A 21,275-nucleotide genomic window follows, 5' to 3' on the forward strand; every position below is an offset into this window, starting at 1 on the left:
TTTTCGGTGGAGCGATGGCTCCATCTGCTGGCTGACAAGCGTGGAAGGCGAAGCCTCGCTCCAACTGAGTTCCTGAGGAAGGTCCCAAGCAGGAGGCACTCTGGCTCCACAAGCTAGAGGGTCCTGCTTAGGACTTCCCAGTGGCTCCAGAGTGGATGGCAAGGGCATGTGGGTTGGAGGGTGCTCGGAAGCCGCAGGGGAGGCTTTGGGCACCCAGTGCTCTGTGACGAAACACGCTGCAGGCCCGAGCATCCATGAACTCCTCCAAGGTTTTGGAGCAGGAAATCTGTCCTTAGCAGAAGGCTTCCTGCAAAGGCCTGCAGGCCTTTCTGGGTGGCTAAGCTGCAGCTCCCTTGCAGGCTGCTGGTCCAGGGGCCTGTGTCCCTTGGTCTAAAGTGCTGTAGGAGGAGCTCCTAGCAAGGGGAGAGCAAGCACCTTGTTTCCCTTGAAGAGACTGGCTTGTACATGGGGAGGCCTGCCAGCAGCGAAGACAGCGCAGGCAGCATGGGGGTTTGGCAGGCAGCTAAGAGGCTGCAGGAGTCCTGCATGAAATAGGGGTCATGACTGGTTTCTCCTCAAGGCCCAATGGCAACGTGCACACACAGCCTCTGGACCTGCAGCTCCCGAGCAGTGCAAGAGACCCCCAGGCAGCACCCTGGGGCCTCCTCGGATGAGCTGTGCTCCATAGAGGGCCTGCCTGCTGGCAATGGCCTAGGCCACCCCAGGCCCTAGAGAGGCCCGGCTGAGCCTGGGATGGGCCCTGCCCTCGCAGTGCTCAGGGAAAACCCGTGTTTGAGGCCAGGCTGCAGGCACATTCAATGTTGTGTCTGCTGCAGAGAGACTTCAGCTAGGACTTCCAGGGGGAATGTGAAGCGCTGTGGTTTTTACCTGCAATCCATGTGCCTCACTTGGGGTGCCCGGCCCATCCGTCCCACACTCCTTGGATGTGTGTTCCTCAGACAGCTGGACAGCTGGGGAAGTGGACCTCCCCCAGCAAGGGAGACCTGCCTAGAACATTGCTCTGTGTACAAAGAGGATTCGCTGTGCCTCTGGCACTGGGGAGAGACTTTCTGCACCCAGGAGACACTTGGCACACACAGCGTTTCCCCATGGAAAGTGGTGTGAAAAAGAGCACCCGCCGGGGCTGCATGGCCCTCTGCGGTAGAAGCCCTCCACGCAGCAGGCTGTCATGGACTCGGCTGCAGGCCTTTGTGGCTGGAGAGACTGCAGCTCCTCTGGAGGCTCTGGGCCAATTTTCACTCACCTTCGAGTGCAATAGGCTTGTGGGTTAAGGTGCTTGCAAAGGAAGGCAAGCAGCCTGCTCCTTTCCATTAGGAACACGTGTGGTGAGAGGCTTGGCAGCAGAGAAGAACAAAGAGGGGCAGCCAAGGAGGGGATTTGCATGCAGCTGGGTGGCCCCCAAATCTCCTGTTTCCCAAGCAGGGAATGCCTGCTGTGCCCATCAGTGCCCATTTCTAAGTGGGCACCCAGCCTCTGGATCTGCCCTTTCCCAGCCCTGAAAACACACGCAGGCCACACCCTGAGCCCTTCCAACTGTGAACTTTGCTCCCTGTGAGGGCTGAATGCCACATCTGGCTAAGGTGGGAGAAGGCCCGAGGAGGCCTTGGGGGACCTGCCAAGACATAGCAGTGCTCAGCAATGAGCACTCTGCTTTCTTTTGGCTGGACGCACATTCCAGTTTCTGCTTGAGGCCCGGAGAGGTCAGATAGGCGATCCCCGGGGGAAGGCAGAGCAGAGGGTTTTTCGGTGGAGCGTTGGCTCCCTCTGCTGGCCGTCAAGCGTGGAAGGCTAAGCCTTGCTCCAGCTGAGTTCCTGAGCAAGTTTCCAAGCAGGAGGCACTCTGGCTCCACAAGCTAGAGGACTTCCCAGTGGCTCCAGAGTGGGTGGCAAGGGCATGTGAGATGGAGGGTGCTCAGAAGCCACAGGGGAGACTTGAGTGTGGTTGGGTGCAGGTGTGCCAATATGTGTGGGTGTGTGCGCATGTGTGCGAGTGTGTTTTAGTGTGTGTGAGAGTGTGCGTGAGTGCGGGCATGCGAGTGTGTATGGGTGTGTGCGGGTGTGTGTGTGTGTGTGTGTGCGGGCATGTGCGTGTGTGTTTTGGTGGGGGTAGGTGTGTGTGTGTGTGTGTAGGCGTGTATGTGTATCTGCGGGTGTGTGCGGGTGTGTATAGGATTGTGTGTGTGTGTGGGGTGTGTGTGGGTGTGTGCGGCTGTGTGTGAATGTGTGTGGGTGTGTGCTAGTGTCTTTGGGTGTGTGTGAGTGGGTTTGGGTGTGTGCATGCGTGTGTTAGAGTGAGTGGGACTGTGCAGGGTGTGCAGGTGGGTTCGGGTGTGTGTGGATGTGTGCAGGAGTGTGCAAGTATATGCGGGTATGTGTGGTTGTGTGCAGGTTGTGTGTGTGATTGGGTGTGTTTGGGTTTGTGTGGGTGTTTGTTAGTGTGTGCGAGAGTGTGTGGGTGTGTATGAGTCTGTGTGGGTCTGTGAGAGTGTGTGTGAGTGCAAGTGCGTGTGTGCGGGTGCTTGAGGTTGTGCGCCTGTGCGAGAGGGTGAGTGGTTGTGTGCAGGTGTGTGAGGGTGTGGGTGTGAGGGTGTGTGTGAGTGTGTGCAGGTGTGTGAGGGTGAGTGGGTGTGTGCAGGTGTGTGCGTATGTGTGCGGGTGTGTGTGAGTGTGTGTGAGTGTGTTTGTGTGTGCGAGTGTCTATGGGTGTTTGTGGGTGTGTGCGGTTGAGTGCGACTGTGTGCAGGTGTGTGCGCGTGTGTATGTGTGTGTGCAGGTGAGTGTGGGTATGTGGGTGTGTGCGGGTGTGTGCGTGTGTGTATAGGTTTCTGTGTGTGTGTGCGGGTGTGTGTGGGTGCGCTCCCCGGGTGGGCTGAATGTCATGACTGTGTTAGGGGAGAGAAGGCCCAAAGAGGCCTTCAGGGAGCTGCCATGGCATAGCAGTGCTCAGGAAAGAGCACCCTTCTTTCTTTAGGCTGGAGGCACACTCGAGTTTCTGCTTGAGGCAGAGGGACAGCAGAGAGGCCATCACTGGCTGAAGGCAAAGCAGAGAGATTTTCGGTGGAGCGATGGCTCCATCTGCTGGCTGACAAGCGTGGAAGGCGAAGCCTCGCTCCAACTGAGTTCCTGAGGAAGGTCCCAAGCAGGAGGCACTCTGGCTCCACAAGCTAGAGGGTCCTGCTTAGGACTTCCCAGTGGCTCCAGAGTGGATGGCAAGGGCATGTGGGTTGGAGGGTGCTCGGAAGCCGCAGGGGAGGCTTTGGGCACCCAGTGCTCTGTGACGAAACACGCTGCAGGCCCGAGCATCCATGAACTCCTCCAAGGTTTTGGAGCAGGAAATCTGTCCTTAGCAGAAGGCTTCCTGCAAAGGCCTGCAGGCCTTTCTGGGTGGCTAAGCTGCAGCTCCCTTGCAGGCTGCTGGTCCAGGGGCCTGTGTCCCTTGGTCTAAAGTGCTGTAGGAGGAGCTCCTAGCAAGGGGAGAGCAAGCACCTTGTTTCCCTTGAAGAGACTGGCTTGTACATGGGGAGGCCTGCCAGCAGCGAAGACAGCGCAGGCAGCATGGGGGTTTGGCAGGCAGCTAAGAGGCTGCAGGAGTCCTGCATGAAATAGGGGTCATGACTGGTTTCTCCTCAAGGCCCAATGGCAACGTGCACACACAGCCTCTGGACCTGCAGCTCCCGAGCAGTGCAAGAGACCCCCAGGCAGCACCCTGGGGCCTCCTCGGATGAGCTGTGCTCCATAGAGGGCCTGCCTGCTGGCAATGGCCTAGGCCACCCCAGGCCCTAGAGAGGCCCGGCTGAGCCTGGGATGGGCCCTGCCCTCGCAGTGCTCAGGGAAAACCCGTGTTTGAGGCCAGGCTGCAGGCACATTCAATGTTGTGTCTGCTGCAGAGAGACTTCAGCTAGGACTTCCAGGGGGAATGTGAAGCGCTGTGGTTTTTACCTGCAATCCATGTGCCTCACTTGGGGTGCCCGGCCCATCCGTCCCACACTCCTTGGATGTGTGTTCCTCAGACAGCTGGACAGCTGGGGAAGTGGACCTCCCCCAGCAAGGGAGACCTGCCTAGAACATTGCTCTGTGTACAAAGAGGATTCGCTGTGCCTCTGGCACTGGGGAGAGACTTTCTGCACCCAGGAGACACTTGGCACACACAGCGTTTCCCCATGGAAAGTGGTGTGAAAAAGAGCACCCGCCGGGGCTGCATGGCCCTCTGCGGTAGAAGCCCTCCACGCAGCAGGCTGTCATGGACTCGGCTGCAGGCCTTTGTGGCTGGAGAGACTGCAGCTCCTCTGGAGGCTCTGGGCCAATTTTCACTCACCTTCGAGTGCAATAGGCTTGTGGGTTAAGGTGCTTGCAAAGGAAGGCAAGCAGCCTGCTCCTTTCCATTAGGAACACGTGTGGTGAGAGGCTTGGCAGCAGAGAAGAACAAAGAGGGGCAGCCAAGGAGGGGATTTGCATGCAGCTGGGTGGCCCCCAAATCTCCTGTTTCCCAAGCAGGGAATGCCTGCTGTGCCCATCAGTGCCCATTTCTAAGTGGGCACCCAGCCTCTGGATCTGCCCTTTCCCAGCCCTGAAAACACACGCAGGCCACACCCTGAGCCCTTCCAACTGTGAACTTTGCTCCCTGTGAGGGCTGAATGCCACATCTGGCTAAGGTGGGAGAAGGCCCGAGGAGGCCTTGGGGGACCTGCCAAGACATAGCAGTGCTCAGCAATGAGCACTCTGCTTTCTTTTGGCTGGACGCACATTCCAGTTTCTGCTTGAGGCCCGGAGAGGTCAGATAGGCGATCCCCGGGGGAAGGCAGAGCAGAGGGTTTTTCGGTGGAGCGTTGGCTCCCTCTGCTGGCCGTCAAGCGTGGAAGGCTAAGCCTTGCTCCAGCTGAGTTCCTGAGCAAGTTTCCAAGCAGGAGGCACTCTGGCTCCACAAGCTAGAGGACTTCCCAGTGGCTCCAGAGTGGGTGGCAAGGGCATGTGAGATGGAGGGTGCTCAGAAGCCACAGGGGAGACTTGAGTGTGGTTGGGTGCAGGTGTGCCAATATGTGTGGGTGTGTGCGCATGTGTGCGAGTGTGTTTTAGTGTGTGTGAGAGTGTGCGTGAGTGCGGGCGTGCGAGTGTGTATGGGTGTGTGCGGGTGTGTGTGTGTGTGTGTGTGCGGGCATGTGCGTGTGTGTTTTGGTGGGGGTAGGTGTGTGTGTGTGTGTGTAGGCGTGTATGTGTATCTGCGGGTGTGTGCGGGTGTGTATAGGATTGTGTGTGTGTGTGGGGTGTGTGTGGGTGTGTGCGGCTGTGTGTGAATGTGTGTGGGTGTGTGCTAGTGTCTTTGGGTGTGTGTGAGTGGGTTTGGGTGTGTGCATGCGTGTGTTAGAGTGAGTGGGACTGTGCAGGGTGTGCAGGTGGGTTCGGGTGTGTGTGGATGTGTGCAGGAGTGTGCAAGTATATGCGGGTATGTGTGGTTGTGTGCAGGTTGTGTGTGTGATTGGGTGTGTTTGGGTTTGTGTGGGTGTTTGTTAGTGTGTGCGAGAGTGTGTGGGTGTGTATGAGTCTGTGTGGGTCTGTGAGAGTGTGTGTGAGTGCAAGTGCGTGTGTGCGGGTGCTTGAGGTTGTGCGCCTGTGCGAGAGGGTGAGTGGTTGTGTGCAGGTGTGTGAGGGTGTGGGTGTGAGGGTGTGTGTGAGTGTGTGCAGGTGTGTGAGGGTGAGTGGGTGTGTGCAGGTGTGTGCGTATGTGTGCGGGTGTGTGTGAGTGTGTGTGAGTGTGTTTGTGTGTGCGAGTGTCTATGGGTGTTTGTGGGTGTGTGCGGTTGAGTGCGACTGTGTGCAGGTGTGTGTGCGTGTGTATGTGTGTGTGCAGGTGAGTGTGGGTATGTGGGTGTGTGCGGGTGTGTGCGTGTGTGTATAGGTTTCTGTGTGTGTGTGCGGGTGTGTGTGGGTGCGCTCCCCGGGTGGGCTGAATGTCATGACTGTGTTAGGGGAGAGAAGGCCCAAAGAGGCCTTCAGGGAGCTGCCATGGCATAGCAGTGCTCAGGAAAGAGCACCCTTCTTTCTTTAGGCTGGAGGCACACTCGAGTTTCTGCTTGAGGCAGAGGGACAGCAGAGAGGCCATCACTGGCTGAAGGCAAAGCAGAGAGATTTTCGGTGGAGCGATGGCTCCATCTGCTGGCTGACAAGCGTGGAAGGTGAAGCCTCGCTCCAACTGAGTTCCTGAGGAAGGTCCCAAGCAGGAGGCACTCTGGCTCCACAAGCTAGAGGGTCCTGCTTAGGACTTCCCAGTGGCTCCAGAGTGGATGGCAAGGGCATGTGGGTTGGAGGGTGCTCGGAAGCCGCAGGGGAGGCTTTGGGCACCCAGTGCTCTGTGACGAAACACGCTGCAGGCCCGAGCATCCATGAACTCCTCCAAGGTTTTGGAGCAGGAAATCTGTCCTTAGCAGAAGGCTTCCTGCAAAGGCCTGCAGGCCTTTCTGGGTGGCTAAGCTGCAGCTCCCTTGCAGGCTGCTGGTCCAGGGGCCTGTGTCCCTTGGTCTAAAGTGCTGTAGGAGGAGCTCCTAGCAAGGGGAGAGCAAGCACCTTGTTTCCCTTGAAGAGACTGGCTTGTACATGGGGAGGCCTGCCAGCAGCGAAGACAGCGCAGGCAGCATGGGGGTTTGGCAGGCAGCTAAGAGGCTGCAGGAGTCCTGCATGAAATAGGGGTCATGACTGGTTTCTCCTCAAGGCCCAATGGCAACGTGCACACACAGCCTCTGGACCTGCAGCTCCCGAGCAGTGCAAGAGACCCCCAGGCAGCACCCTGGGGCCTCCTCGGATGAGCTGTGCTCCATAGAGGGCCTGCCTGCTGGCAATGGCCTAGGCCACCCCAGGCCCTAGAGAGGCCCGGCTGAGCCTGGGATGGGCCCTGCCCTCGCAGTGCTCAGGGAAAACCCGTGTTTGAGGCCAGGCTGCAGGCACATTCAATGTTGTGTCTGCTGCAGAGAGACTTCAGCTAGGACTTCCAGGGGGAATGTGAAGCGCTGTGGTTTTTACCTGCAATCCATGTGCCTCACTTGGGGTGCCCGGCCCATCCGTCCCACACTCCTTGGATGTGTGTTCCTCAGACAGCTGGACAGCTGGGGAAGTGGACCTCCCCCAGCAAGGGAGACCTGCCTAGAACATTGCTCTGTGTACAAAGAGGATTCGCTGTGCCTCTGGCACTGGGGAGAGACTTTCTGCACCCAGGAGACACTTGGCACACACAGCGTTTCCCCATGGAAAGTGGTGTGAAAAAGAGCACCCGCCGGGGCTGCATGGCCCTCTGCGGTAGAAGCCCTCCACGCAGCAGGCTGTCATGGACTCGGCTGCAGGCCTTTGTGGCTGGAGAGACTGCAGCTCCTCTGGAGGCTCTGGGCCAATTTTCACTCACCTTCGAGTGCAATAGGCTTGTGGGTTAAGGTGCTTGCAAAGGAAGGCAAGCAGCCTGCTCCTTTCCATTAGGAACACGTGTGGTGAGAGGCTTGGCAGCAGAGAAGAACAAAGAGGGGCAGCCAAGGAGGGGATTTGCATGCAGCTGGGTGGCCCCCAAATCTCCTGTTTCCCAAGCAGGGAATGCCTGCTGTGCCCATCAGTGCCCATTTCTAAGTGGGCATCCAGCCTCTGGATCTGCCCTTTCCCAGCCCTGAAAACACACGCAGGCCACACCCTGAGCCCTTCCAACTGTGAACTTTGCTCCCTGTGAGGGCTGAATGCCACATCTGGCTAAGGTGGGAGAAGGCCCGAGGAGGCCTTGGGGGACCTGCCAAGACATAGCAGTGCTCAGCAATGAGCACTCTGCTTTCTTTTGGCTGGACGCACATTCCAGTTTCTGCTTGAGGCCCGGAGAGGTCAGATAGGCGATCCCCGGGGGAAGGCAGAGCAGAGGGTTTTTCGGTGGAGCGTTGGCTCCCTCTGCTGGCCGTCAAGCGTGGAAGGCTAAGCCTTGCTCCAGCTGAGTTCCTGAGCAAGTTTCCAAGCAGGAGGCACTCTGGCTCCACAAGCTAGAGGACTTCCCAGTGGCTCCAGAGTGGGTGGCAAGGGCATGTGAGTTGGAGGGTGCTCAGAAGCCACAGGGGAGACTTGAGTGTGGTTGGGTGCAGGTGTGCCAATATGTGTGGGTGTGTGCGCATGTGTGCGAGTGTGTTTTAGTGTGTGTGAGAGTGTGCGTGAGTGCGGGCGTGCGAGTGTGTATGGGTGTGTGCGGGTGTGTGTGTGTGTGTGCGGGCATGTGCGTGTGTGTTTTGGTGGGGGTAGGTGTGTGTGTGTGTGTGTAGGCGTGTATGTGTATCTGCGGGTGTGTGCGGGTGTGTATAGGATTGTGTGTGTGTGTGGGGTGTGTGTGGGTGTGTGCGGCTGTGTGTGAATGTGTGTGGGTGTGTGCTAGTGTCTTTGGGTGTGTGTGAGTGGGTTTGGGTGTGTGCATGCGTGTGTTAGAGTGAGTGGGACTGTGCAGGGTGTGCAGGTGGGTTCGGGTGTGTGTGGATGTGTGCAGGAGTGTGCAAGTATATGCGGGTATGTGTGGTTGTGTGCAGGTTGTGTGTGTGATTGGGTGTGTTTGGGTTTGTGTGGGTGTTTGTTAGTGTGTGCGAGAGTGTGTGGGTGTGTATGAGTCTGTGTGGGTCTGTGAGAGTGTGTGTGAGTGCAAGTGCTTGTGTGTGGGTGCTTGAGGTTGTGCGCCTGTGCAAGAGGGTGAGTGGTTGTGTGCAGGTGTGTGAGGGTGTGGGTGTGAGGGTGTGTGTGAGTGTGTGCAGGTGTGTGAGGGTGAGTGGGTGTGTGCAGGTGTGTGCGTATGTGTGCGGGTGTGTGTGAGTGTGTGTGAGTGTGTTTGTGTGTGCGAGTGTCTATGGGTGTTTGTGGGTGTGTGCGGTTGAGTGCGACTGTGTGCAGGTGTGTGCGCGTGTGTATGTGTGTGTGCAGGTGAGTGTGGGTATGTGGGTGTGTGCGGGTGTGTGCGTGTGTGTATAGGTTTCTGTGTGTGTGTGCGGGTGTGTGTGGGTGCGCTCCCCGGGTGGGCTGAATGTCATGACTGTGTTAGGGGAGAGAAGGCCCAAAGAGGCCTTCAGGGAGCTGCCATGGCATAGCAGTGCTCAGGAAAGAGCACCCTTCTTTCTTTAGGCTGGAGGCACACTCGAGTTTCTGCTTGAGGCAGAGGGACGGCAGAGAGGCCATCACTGGCTGAAGGCAAAGCAGAGAGATTTTCGGTGGAGCGATGGCTCCATCTGCTGGCTGACAAGCGTGGAAGGCGAAGCCTCGCTCCAACTGAGTTCCTGAGGAAGGTCCCAAGCAGGAGGCACTCTGGCTCCACAAGCTAGAGGGTCCTGCTTAGGACTTCCCAGTGGCTCCAGAGTGGATGGCAAGGGCATGTGGGTTGGAGGGTGCTCGGAAGCCGCAGGGGAGGCTTTGGGCACCCAGTGCTCTGTGACGAAACACGCTGCAGGCCCGAGCATCCATGAACTCCTCCAAGGTTTTGGAGCAGGAAATCTGTCCTTAGCAGAAGGCTTCCTGCAAAGGCCTGCAGGCCTTTCTGGGTGGCTAAGCTGCAGCTCCCTTGCAGGCTGCTGGTCCAGGGGCCTGTGTTCCTTGGTCTAAAGTGCTGTAGGAGGAGCTCCTAGCAAGGGGAGAGCAAGCACCTTGTTTCCCTTGAAGAGACTGGCTTGTACATGGGGAGGCCTGCCAGCAGCGAAGACAGCGCAGGCAGCATGGGGGTTTGGCAGGCAGCTAAGAGGCTGCAGGAGTCCTGCATGAAATAGGGGTCATGACTGGTTTCTCCTCAAGGCCCAATGGCAACGTGCACACACAGCCTCTGGACCTGCAGCTCCCGAGCAGTGCAAGAGACCCCCAGGCAGCACCCTGGGGCCTCCTCGGATGAGCTGTGCTCCATAGAGGGCCTGCCTGCTGGCAATGGCCTAGGCCACCCCAGGCCCTAGAGAGGCCCGGCTGAGCCTGGGATGGGCCCTGCCCTCGCAGTGCTCAGGGAAAACCCGTGTTTGAGGCCAGGCTGCAGGCACATTCAATGTTGTGTCTGCTGCAGAGAGACTTCAGCTAGGACTTCCAGGGGGAATGTGAAGCGCTGTGGTTTTTACCTGCAATCCATGTGCCTCACTTGGGGTGCCCGGCCCATCCGTCCCACACTCCTTGGATGTGTGTTCCTCAGACAGCTGGACAGCTGGGGAAGTGGACCTCCCCCAGCAAGGGAGACCTGCCTAGAACATTGCTCTGTGTACAAAGAGGATTCGCTGTGCCTCTGGCACTGGGGAGAGACTTTCTGCACCCAGGAGACACTTGGCACACACAGCGTTTCCCCATGGAAAGTGGTGTGAAAAAGAGCACCCGCCGGGGCTGCATGGCCCTCTGCGGTAGAAGCCCTCCACGCAGCAGGCTGTCATGGACTCGGCTGCAGGCCTTTGTGGCTGGAGAGACTGCAGCTCCTCTGGAGGCTCTGGGCCAATTTTCACTCACCTTCGAGTGCAATAGGCTTGTGGGTTAAGGTGCTTGCAAAGGAAGGCAAGCAGCCTGCTCCTTTCCATTAGGAACACGTGTGGTGAGAGGCTTGGCAGCAGAGAAGAACAAAGAGGGGCAGCCAAGGAGGGGATTTGCATGCAGCTGGGTGGCCCCCAAATCTCCTGTTTCCCAAGCAGGGAATGCCTGCTGTGCCCATCAGTGCCCATTTCTAAGTGGGCACCCAGCCTCTGGATCTGCCCTTTCCCAGCCCTGAAAACACACGCAGGCCACACCCTGAGCCCTTCCAACTGTGAACTTTGCTCCCTGTGAGGGCTGAATGCCACATCTGGCTAAGGTGGGAGAAGGCCCGAGGAGGCCTTGGGGGACCTGCCAAGACATAGCAGTGCTCAGCAATGAGCACTCTGCTTTCTTTTGGCTGGACGCACATTCCAGTTTCTGCTTGAGGCCCGGAGAGGTCAGATAGGCGATCCCCGGGGGAAGGCAGAGCAGAGGGTTTTTCGGTGGAGCGTTGGCTCCCTCTGCTGGCCGTCAAGCGTGGAAGGCTAAGCCTTGCTCCAGCTGAGTTCCTGAGCAAGTTTCCAAGCAGGAGGCACTCTGGCTCCACAAGCTAGAGGACTTCCCAGTGGCTCCAGAGTGGGTGGCAAGGGCATGTGAGTTGGAGGGTGCTCAGAAGCCACAGGGGAGACTTGAGTGTGGTTGGGTGCAGGTGTGCCAATATGTGTGGGTGTGTGCGCATGTGTGCGAGTGTGTTTTAGTGTGTGTGAGAGTGTGCGTGAGTGCGGGCGTGCGAGTGTGTATGGGTGTGTGCGGGTGTGTGTGTGTGTGTGTGTGCGGGCATGTGCGTGTGTGTTTTGGTGGGGGTAGGTGTGTGTGTGTGTGTGTAGGCGTGTATGTGTATCTGCGGGTGTGTGCGGGTGTGTATAGGATTGTGTGTGTGTGTGGGGTGTGTGTGGGTGTGTGCGGCTGTGTGTGAATGTGTGTGGGTGTGTGCTAGTGTCTTTGGGTGTGTGTGAGTGGGTTTGGGTGTGTGCATGCGTGTGTTAGAGTGAGTGGGACTGTGCAGGGTGTGCAGGTGGGTTCGGGTGTGTGTGGATGTGTGCAGGAGTGTGCAAGTATATGCGGGTATGTGTGGTTGTGTGCAGGTTGTGTGTGTGATTGGGTGTGTTTGGGTTTGTGTGGGTGTTTGTTAGTGTGTGCGAGAGTGTGTGGGTGTGTATGAGTCTGTGTGGGTCTGTGAGAGTGTGTGTGAGTGCAAGTGCGTGTGTGCGGGTGCTTGAGGTTGTGCGCCTGTGCGAGAGGGTGAGTGGTTGTGTGCAGGTGTGTGAGGGTGTGGGTGTGAGGGTGTGTGTGAGTGTGTGCAGGTGTGTGAGGGTGAGTGGGTGTGTGCAGGTGTGTGCATATGTGTGCGGGTGTGTGTGAGTGTGTGTGAGTGTGTTTGTGTGTGCGAGTGTCTATGGGTGTTTGTGGGTGTGTGCGGTTGAGTGCAACTGTGTGCAGGTGTGTGCGCGTGTGTATGTGTGTGTGCAGGTGAGTGTGGGTATGTGGGTGTGTGCGGGTGTGTGCGTGTGTGTATAGGTTTCTGTGTGTGTGTGCGGGTGTGTGTGGGTGCGCTCCCCGGGTGGGCTGAATGTCATGACTGTGTTAGGGGAGAGAAGGCCCAAAGAGGCCTTCAGGGAGCTGCCATGGCATAGCAGTGCTCAGGAAAGAGCACCCTTCTTTCTTTAGGCTGGAGGCACACTCGAGTTTCTGCTTGAGGCAGAGGGACGGCAGAGAGGCCATCACTGGCTGAAGGCAAAGCAGAGAGATTTTCGGTGGAGCGATGGCTCCATCTGCTGGCTGACAAGCGTGGAAGGCGAAGCCTCGCTCCAACTGAGTTCCTGAGGAAGGTCCCAAGCAGGAGGCACTCTGGCTCCACAAGCTAGAGGGTCCTGCTTAGGACTTCCCAGTGGCTCCAGAGTGGATGGCAAGGGCATGTGGGTTGGAGGGTGCTCGGAAGCCGCAGGGGAGGCTTTGGGCACCCAGTGCTCTGTGACGAAACACGCTGCAGGCCCGAGCATCCATGAACTCCTCCAAGGTTTTGGAGCAGGAAATCTGTCCTTAGCAGAAGGCTTCCTGCAAAGGCCTGCAGGCCTTTCTGGGTGGCTAAGCTGCAGCTCCCTTGCAGGCTGCTGGTCCAGGGGCCTGTGTTCCTTGGTCTAAAGTGCTGTAGGAGGAGCTCCTAGCAAGGGGAGAGCAAGCACCTTGTTTCCCTTGAAGAGACTGGCTTGTACATGGGGAGGCCTGCCAGCAGCGAAGACAGCGCAGGCAGCATGGGGGTTTGGCAGGCAGCTAAGAGGCTGCAGGAGTCCTGCATGAAATAGGGGTCATGACTGGTTTCTCCTCAAGGCCCAATGGCAACGTGCACACACAGCCTCTGGACCTGCAGCTCCCGAGCAGTGCAAGAGACCCCCAGGCAGCACCCTGGGGCCTCCTCGGATGAGCTGTGCTCCATAGAGGGCCTGCCTGCTGGCAATGGCCTAGGCCACCCCAGGCCCTAGAGAGGCCCGGCTGAGCCTGGGATGGGCCCTGCCCTCGCAGTGCTCAGGGAAAACCCGTGTTTGAGGCCAGGCTGCAGGCACATTCAATGTTGTGTCTGCTGCAGAGAGACTTCAGCTAGGACTTCCAGGGGGAATGTGAAGCGCTGTGGTTTTTACCTGCAATCCATGTGCCTCACTTGGGGTGCCCGGCCCATCCGTCCCACACTCCTTGGATGTGTGTTCCTCAGACAGCTGGACAGCTGGGGAAGTGGACCTCCCCCAGCAAGGGAGACCTGCCTAGAACATTGCTCTGTGTACAAAGAGGATTCGCTGTGCCTCTGGCACTGGGGAGAGACTTTCTGCACCCAGGAGACACTTGGCACACACAGCGTTTCCCCATGGAAAGTGGTGTGAAAAAGAGCACCCGCCGGGGCTGCATGGCCCTCTGCGGTAGAAGCCCTCCACGCAGCAGGCTGTCATGGACTCGGCTGCAGGCCTTTGTGGCTGGAGAGACTGCAGCTCCTCTGGAGGCTCTGGGCCAATTTTCACTCACCTTCGAGTGCAATAGGCTTGTGGGTTAAGGTGCTTGCAAAGGAAGGCAAGCAGCCTGCTCCTTTCCATTAGGAACACGTGTGGTGAGAGGCTTGGCAGCAGAGAAGAACAAAGAGGGGCAGCCAAGGAGGGGATTTGCATGCAGCTGGGTGGCCCCCAAATCTCCTGTTTCCCAAGCAGGGAATGCCTGCTGTGCCCATCAGTGCCCATTTCTAAGTGGGCACCCAGCCTCTGGATCTGCCCTTTCCCAGCCCTGAAAACACACGCAGGCCACACCCTGAGCCCTTCCAACTGTGAACTTTGCTCCCTGTGAGGGCTGAATGCCACATCTGGCTAAGGTGGGAGAAGGCCCGAGGAGGCCTTGGGGGACCTGCCAAGACATAGCAGTGCTCAGCAATGAGCACTCTGCTTTCTTTTGGCTGGACGCACATTCCAGTTTCTGCTTGAGGCCCGGAGAGGTCAGATAGGCGATCCCCGGGGGAAGGCAGAGCAGAGGGTTTTTCGGTGGAGCGTTGGCTCCCTCTGCTGGCCGTCAAGCGTGGAAGGCTAAGCCTTGCTCCAGCTGAGTTCCTGAGCAAGTTTCCAAGCAGGAGGCACTCTGGCTCCACAAGCTAGAGGACTTCCCAGTGGCTCCAGAGTGGGTGGCAAGGGCATGTGAGTTGGAGGGTGCTCAGAAGCCACAGGGGAGACTTGAGTGTGGTTGGGTGCAGGTGTGCCAATATGTGTGGGTGTGTGCGCATGTGTGCGAGTGTGTTTTAGTGTGTGTGAGAGTGTGCGTGAGTGCGGGCATGCGAGTGTGTATGGGTGTGTGCGGGTGTGTGTGTGTGTGTGTGTGCGGGCATGTGCGTGTGTGTTTTGGTGGGGGTAGGTGTGTGTGTGTGTGTGTAGGCGTGTATGTGTATCTGCGGGTGTGTGCGGGTGTGTATAGGATTGTGTGTGTGTGTGGGGTGTGTGTGGGTGTGTGCGGCTGTGTGTGAATGTGTGTGGGTGTGTGCTAGTGTCTTTGGGTGTGTGTGAGTGGGTTTGGGTGTGTGCATGCGTGTGTTAGAGTGAGTGGGACTGTGCAGGGTGTGCAGGTGGGTTCGGGTGTGTGTGGATGTGTGCAGGAGTGTGCAAGTATATGCGGGTATGTGTGGTTGTGTGCAGGTTGTGTGTGTGATTGGGTGTGTTTGGGTTTGTGTGGGTGTTTGTTAGTGTGTGCGAGAGTGTGTGGGTGTGTATGAGTCTGTGTGGGTCTGTGAGAGTGTGTGTGAGTGCAAGTGCGTGTGTGCGGGTGCTTGAGGTTGTGCGCCTGTGCGAGAGGGTGAGTGGTTGTGTGCAGGTGTGTGAGGGTGTGGGTGTGAGGGTGTGTGTGAGTGTGTGCAGGTGTGTGAGGGTGAGTGGGTGTGTGCAGGTGTGTGCGTATGTGTGCGGGTGTGTGTGAGTGTGTGTGAGTGTGTTTGTGTGTGCGAGTGTCTATGGGTGTTTGTGGGTGTGTGCGGTTGAGTGCGACTGTGTGCAGGTGTGTGCGCGTGTGTATGTGTGTGTGCAGGTGAGTGTGGGTATGTGGGTGTGTGCGGGTGTGTGCGTGTGTGTATAGGTTTCTGTGTGTGTGTGCGGGTGTGTGTGGGTGCGCTCCCCGGGTGGGCTGAATGTCATGACTGTGTTAGGGGAGAGAAGGCCCAAAGAGGCCTTCAGGGAGCTGCCATGGCATAGCAGTGCTCAGGAAAGAGCACCCTTCTTTCTTTAGGCTGGAGGCACACTCGAGTTTCTGCTTGAGGCAGAGGGACGGCAGAGAGGCCATCACTGGCTGAAGGCAAAGCAGAGAGATTTTCGGTGGAGCGATGGCTCCATCTGCTGGCTGACAAGCGTGGAAGGCGAAGCCTCGCTCCAACTGAGTTCCTGAGGAAGGTCCCAAGCAGGAGGCACTCTGGCTCCACAAGCTAGAGGGTCCTGCTTAGGACTTCCCAGTGGCTCCAGAGTGGATGGCAAGGGCATGTGGGTTGGAGGGTGCTCGGAAGCCGCAGGGGAGGCTTTGGGCACCCAGTGCTCTGTGACGAAACACGCTGCAGGCCCGAGCATCCATGAACTCCTCCAAGGTTTTGGAGCAGGAAATCTGTCCTTAGCAGAAGGCTTCCTGCAAAGGCCTGCAGGCCTTTCTGGGTGGCTAAGCTGCAGCTCCCTTGCAGGCTGCTGGTCCAGGGGCCTGTGTCCCTTGGTCTAAAGTGCTGTAGGAGGAGCTCCTAGCAAGGGGAGAGCAAGCACCTTGTTTCCCTTGAAGAGACTGGCTTGTACATGGGGAGGCCTGCCAGCAGCGAAGACAGCGCAGGCAGCATGGGGGTTTGGCAGGCAGCTAAGAGGCTGCAGGAGTCCTGCATGAAATAGGGGTCATGACTGGTTTCTCCTCAAGGCCCAATGGCAACGTGCACACACAGCCTCTGGACCTGCAGCTCCCGAGCAGTGCAAGAGACCCCCAGGCAGCACCCTGGGGCCTCCTCGGATGAGCTGTGCTCCATAGAGGGCCTGCCTGCTGGCAATGGCCTAGGCCACCCCAGGCCCTAGAGAGGCCCGGCTGAGCCTGGGATGGGCCCTGCCCTCGCAGTGCTCAGGGAAAACCCGTGTTTGAGGCCAGGCTGCAGGCACATTCAATGTTGTGTCTGCTGCAGAGAGACTTCAGCTAGGACTTCCAGGGGGAATGTGAAGCGCTGTGGTTTTTACCTGCAATCCATGTGCCTCACTTGGGGTGCCCGGCCCATCCGTCCCACACTCCTTGGATGTGTGTTCCTCAGACAGCTGGACAGCTGGGGAAGTGGACCTCCCCCAGCAAGGGAGACCTGCCTAGAACATTGCTCTGTGTACAAAGAGGATTCGCTGTGCCTCTGGCACTGGGGAGAGACTTTCTGCACCCAGGAGACACTTGGCACACACAGCGTTTCCCCATGGAAAGTGGTGTGAAAAAGAGCACCCGCCGGGGCTGCATGGCCCTCTGCGGTAGAAGCCCTCCACGCAGCAGGCTGTCATGGACTCGGCTGCAGGCCTTTGTGGCTGGAGAGACTGCAGCTCCTCTGGAGGCTCTGGGCCAATTTTCACTCACCTTCGAGTGCAATAGGCTTGTGGGTTAAGGTGCTTGCAAAGGAAGGCAAGCAGCCTGCTCCTTTCCATTAGGAACACGTGTGGTGAGAGGCTTGGCAGCAGAGAAGAACAAAGAGGGGCAGCCAAGGAGGGGATTTGCATGCAGCTGGGTGGCCCCCAAATCTCCTGTTTCCCAAGCAGGGAATGCCTGCTGTGCCCATCAGTGCCCATTTCTAAGTGGGCACCCAGCCTCTGGATCTGCCCTTTCCCAGCCCTGAAAACACACGCAGGCCACACCCTGAGCCCTTCCAACTGTGAACTTTGCTCCCTGTGAGGGCTGAATGCCACATCTGGCTAAGGTGGGAGAAGGCCCGAGGAGGCCTTGGGGGACCTGCCAAGACATAGCAGTGCTCAGCAATGAGCACTCTGCTTTCTTTTGGCTGGACGCACATTCCAGTTTCTGCTTGAGGCCCGGAGAGGTCAGATAGGCGATCCCCGGGGGAAGGCAGAGCAGAGGGTTTTTCGGTGGAGCGTTGGCTCCCTCTGCTGGCTGTCAAGCGTGGAAGGCTAAGCCTTGCTCCAGCTGAGTTCCTGAGCAAGTTTCCAAGCAGGAGGCACTCTGGCTCCACAAGCTAGAGGACTTCCCAGTGGCTCCAGAGTGGGTGGCAAGGGCATGTGAGATGGAGGGTGCTCAGAAGCCACAGGGGAGACTTGAGTGTGGTTGGGTGCAGGTGTGCCAATATGTGTGGGTGTGTGCGCATGTGTGCGAGTGTGTTTTAGTGTGTGTGAGAGTGTGCGTGAGTGCGGGCATGCGAGTGTGTATGGGTGTGTGCGGGTGTGTGTGTGTGTGTGTGTGCGGGCATGTGCGTGTGTGTTTTGGTGGGGGTAGGTGTGTGTGTGTGTGTGTAGGCGTGTATGTGTATCTGCGGGTGTGTGCGGGTGTGTATAGGATTGTGTGTGTGTGTGGGGTGTGTGTGGGTGTGTGCGGCTGTGTGTGAATGTGTGTGGGTGTGTGCTAGTGTCTTTGGGTGTGTGTGAGTGGGTTTGGGTGTGTGCATGCGTGTGTTAGAGTGAGTGGGACTGTGCAGGGTGTGCAGGTGGGTTCGGGTGTGTGTGGATGTGTGCAGGAGTGTGCAAGTATATGCGGGTATGTGTGGTTGTGTGCAGGTTGTGTGTGTGATTGGGTGTGTTTGGGTTTGTGTGGGTGTTTGTTAGTGTGTGCGAGAGTGTGTGGGTGTGTATGAGTCTGTGTGGGTCTGTGAGAGTGTGTGTGAGTGCAAGTGCGTGTGTGCGGGTGCTTGAGGTTGTGCGCCTGTGCGAGAGGGTGAGTGGTTGTGTGCAGGTGTGTGAGGGTGTGGGTGTGAGGGTGTGTGTGAGTGTGTGCAGGTGTGTGAGGGTGAGTGGGTGTGTGCAGGTGTGTGCATATGTGTGCGGGTGTGTGTGAGTGTGTGTGAGTGTGTTTGTGTGTGCGAGTGTCTATGGGTGTTTGTGGGTGTGTGCGGTTGAGTGCGACTGTGTGCAGGTGTGTGCGCGTGTGTATGTGTGTGTGCAGGTGAGTGTGGGTATGTGGGTGTGTGCGGGTGTGTGCGTGTGTGTATAGGTTTCTGTGTGTGTGTGCGGGTGTGTGTGGGTGCGCTCCCCGGGTGGGCTGAATGTCATGACTGTGTTAGGGGAGAGAAGGCCCAAAGAGGCCTTCAGGGAGCTGCCATGGCATAGCAGTGCTCAGGAAAGAGCACCCTTCTTTCTTTAGGCTGGAGGCACACTCGAGTTTCTGCTTGAGGCAGAGGGACGGCAGAGAGGCCATCACTGGCTGAAGGCAAAGCAGAGAGATTTTCGGTGGAGCGATGGCTCCATCTGCTGGCTGACAAGCGTGGAAGGCGAAGCCTCGCTCCAACTGAGTTCCTGAGGAAGGTCCCAAGCAGGAGGCACTCTGGCTCCACAAGCTAGAGGGTCCTGCTTAGGACTTCCCAGTGGCTCCAGAGTGGATGGCAAGGGCATGTGGGTTGGAGGGTGCTCGGAAGCCGCAGGGGAGGCTTTGGGCACCCAGTGCTCTGTGACGAAACACGCTGCAGGCCCGAGCATCCATGAACTCCTCCAAGGTTTTGGAGCAGGAAATCTGTCCTTAGCAGAAGGCTTCCTGCAAAGGCCTGCAGGCCTTTCTGGGTGGCTAAGCTGCAGCTCCCTTGCAGGCTGCTGGTCCAGGGGCCTGTGTCCCTTGGTCTAAAGTGCTGTAGGAGGAGCTCCTAGCAAGGGGAGAGCAAGCACCTTGTTTCCCTTGAAGAGACTGGCTTGTACATGGGGAGGCCTGCCAGCAGCGAAGACAGCGCAGGCAGCATGGGGGTTTGGCAGGCAGCTAAGAGGCTGCAGGAGTCCTGCATGAAATAGGGGTCATGACTGGTTTCTCCTCAAGGCCCAATGGCAACGTGCACACACAGCCTCTGGACCTGCAGCTCCCGAGCAGTGCAAGAGACCCCCAGGCAGCACCCTGGGGCCTCCTCGGATGAGCTGTGCTCCATAGAGGGCCTGCCTGCTGGCAATGGCCTAGGCCACCCCAGGCCCTAGAGAGGCCCGGCTGAGCCTGGGATGGGCCCTGCCCTCGCAGTGCTCAGGGAAATCCCGTGTTTGAGGCCAGGCTGCAGGCACATTCAATGTTGTGTCTGCTGCAGAGAGACTTCAGCTAGGACTTCCAGGGGGAATGTGAAGTGCTGTGGTTTTTACCTGCAATCCATGTGCCTCACTTGGGGTGCCCGGCCCATCCGTCCCACACTCCTTGGATGTGTGTTCCTCAGACAGCTGGACAGCTGGGGAAGTGGACCTCCCCCAGCAAGGGAGACCTGCCTAGAACATTGCTCTGTGTACAAAGAGGATTCGCTGTGCCTCTGGCACTGGGGAGAGACTTTCTGCACCCAGGAGACACTTGGCACACACAGCGTTTCCCCATGGAAAGTGGTGTGAAAAAGAGCACCCGCCGGGGCTGCATGGCCCTCTGCGGTAGAAGCCCTCCACGCAGCAGGCTGTCATGGACTCGGCTGCAGGCCTTTGTGGCTGGAGAGACTGCAGCTCCTCTGGAGGCTCTGGGCCAATTTTCACTCACCTTCGAGTGCAATAGGCTTGTGGGTTAAGGTGCTTGCAAAGGAAGGCAAGCAGCCTGCTCCTTTCCATTAGGAACACGTGTGGTGAGAGGCTTGGCAGCAGAGAAGAACAAAGAGGGGCAGCCAAGGAGGGGATTTGCATGCAGCTGGGTGGCCCCCAAATCTCCTGTTTCCCAAGCAGGGAATGCCTGCTGTGCCCATCAGTGCCCATTTCTAAGTGGGCACCCAGCCTCTGGATCTGCCCTTTCCCAGCCCTGAAAACACACGCAGGCCACACCCTGAGCCCTTCCAACTGTGAACTTTGCTCCCTGTGAGGGCTGAATGCCACATCTGGCTAAGGTGGGAGAAGGCCCGAGGAGGCCTTGGGGGACCTGCCAAGACATAGCAGTGCTCAGCAATGAGCACTCTGCTTTCTTTTGGCTGGACGCACATTCCAGTTTCTGCTTGAGGCCCGGAGAGGTCAGATAGGCGATCCCCGGGGGAAGGCAGAGCAGAGGGTTTTTCGGTGGAGCGTTGGCTCCCTCTGCTGGCCGTCAAGCGTGGAAGGCTAAGCCTTGCTCCAGCTGAGTTCCTGAGCAAGTTTCCAAGCAGGAGGCACTCTGGCTCCACAAGCTAGAGGACTTCCCAGTGGCTCCAGAGTGGGTGGCAAGGGCATGTGAGATGGAGGGTGCTCAGAAGCCACAGGGGAGACTTGAGTGTGGTTGGGTGCAGGTGTGCCAATATGTGTGGGTGTGTGCGCATGTGTGCGAGTGTGTTTTAGTGTGTGTGAGAGTGTGCGTGAGTGCGGGCATGCGAGTGTGTATGGGTGTGTGCGGGTGTGTGTGTGTGTGTGTGTGCGGGCATGTGCGTGTGTGTTTTGGTGGGGGTAGGTGTGTGTGTGTGTGTGTAGGCGTGTATGTGTATCTGCGGGTGTGTGCGGGTGTGTATAGGATTGTGTGTGTGTGTGGGGTGTGTGTGGGTGTGTGCGGCTGTGTGTGAATGTGTGTGGGTGTGTGCTAGTGTCTTTGGGTGTGTGTGAGTGGGTTTGGGTGTGTGCATGCGTGTGTTAGAGTGAGTGGGACTGTGCAGGGTGTGCAGGTGGGTTCGGGTGTGTGTGGATGTGTGCAGGAGTGTGCAAGTATATGCGGGTATGTGTGGTTGTGTGCAGGTTGTGTGTGTGATTGGGTGTGTTTGGGTTTGTGTGGGTGTTTGTTAGTGTGTGCGAGAGTGTGTGGGTGTGTATGAGTCTGTGTGGGTCTGTGAGAGTGTGTGTGAGTGCAAGTGCGTGTGTGCGGGTGCTTGAGGTTGTGCGCCTGTGCGAGAGGGTGAGTGGTTGTGTGCAGGTGTGTGAGGGTGTGGGTGTGAGGGTGTGTGTGAGTGTGTGCAGGTGTGTGAGGGTGAGTGGGTGTGTGCAGGTGTGTGCGTATGTGTGCGGGTGTGTGTGAGTGTGTGTGAGTGTGTTTGTGTGTGCGAGTGTCTATGGGTGTTTGTGGGTGTGTGCGGTTGAGTGCGACTGTGTGCAGGTGTGTGCGCGTGTGTATGTGTGTGTGCAGGTGAGTGTGGGTATGTGGGTGTGTGCGGGTGTGTGCGTGTGTGTATAGGTTTC

The sequence above is a fragment of the Hippopotamus amphibius genome, chromosome 8 (assembly GCF_030028045.1).
Source record: "Hippopotamus amphibius kiboko isolate mHipAmp2 chromosome 8, mHipAmp2.hap2, whole genome shotgun sequence".
In the NCBI taxonomy this organism is placed as follows: domain Eukaryota; kingdom Metazoa; phylum Chordata; class Mammalia; order Artiodactyla; family Hippopotamidae; genus Hippopotamus; species Hippopotamus amphibius.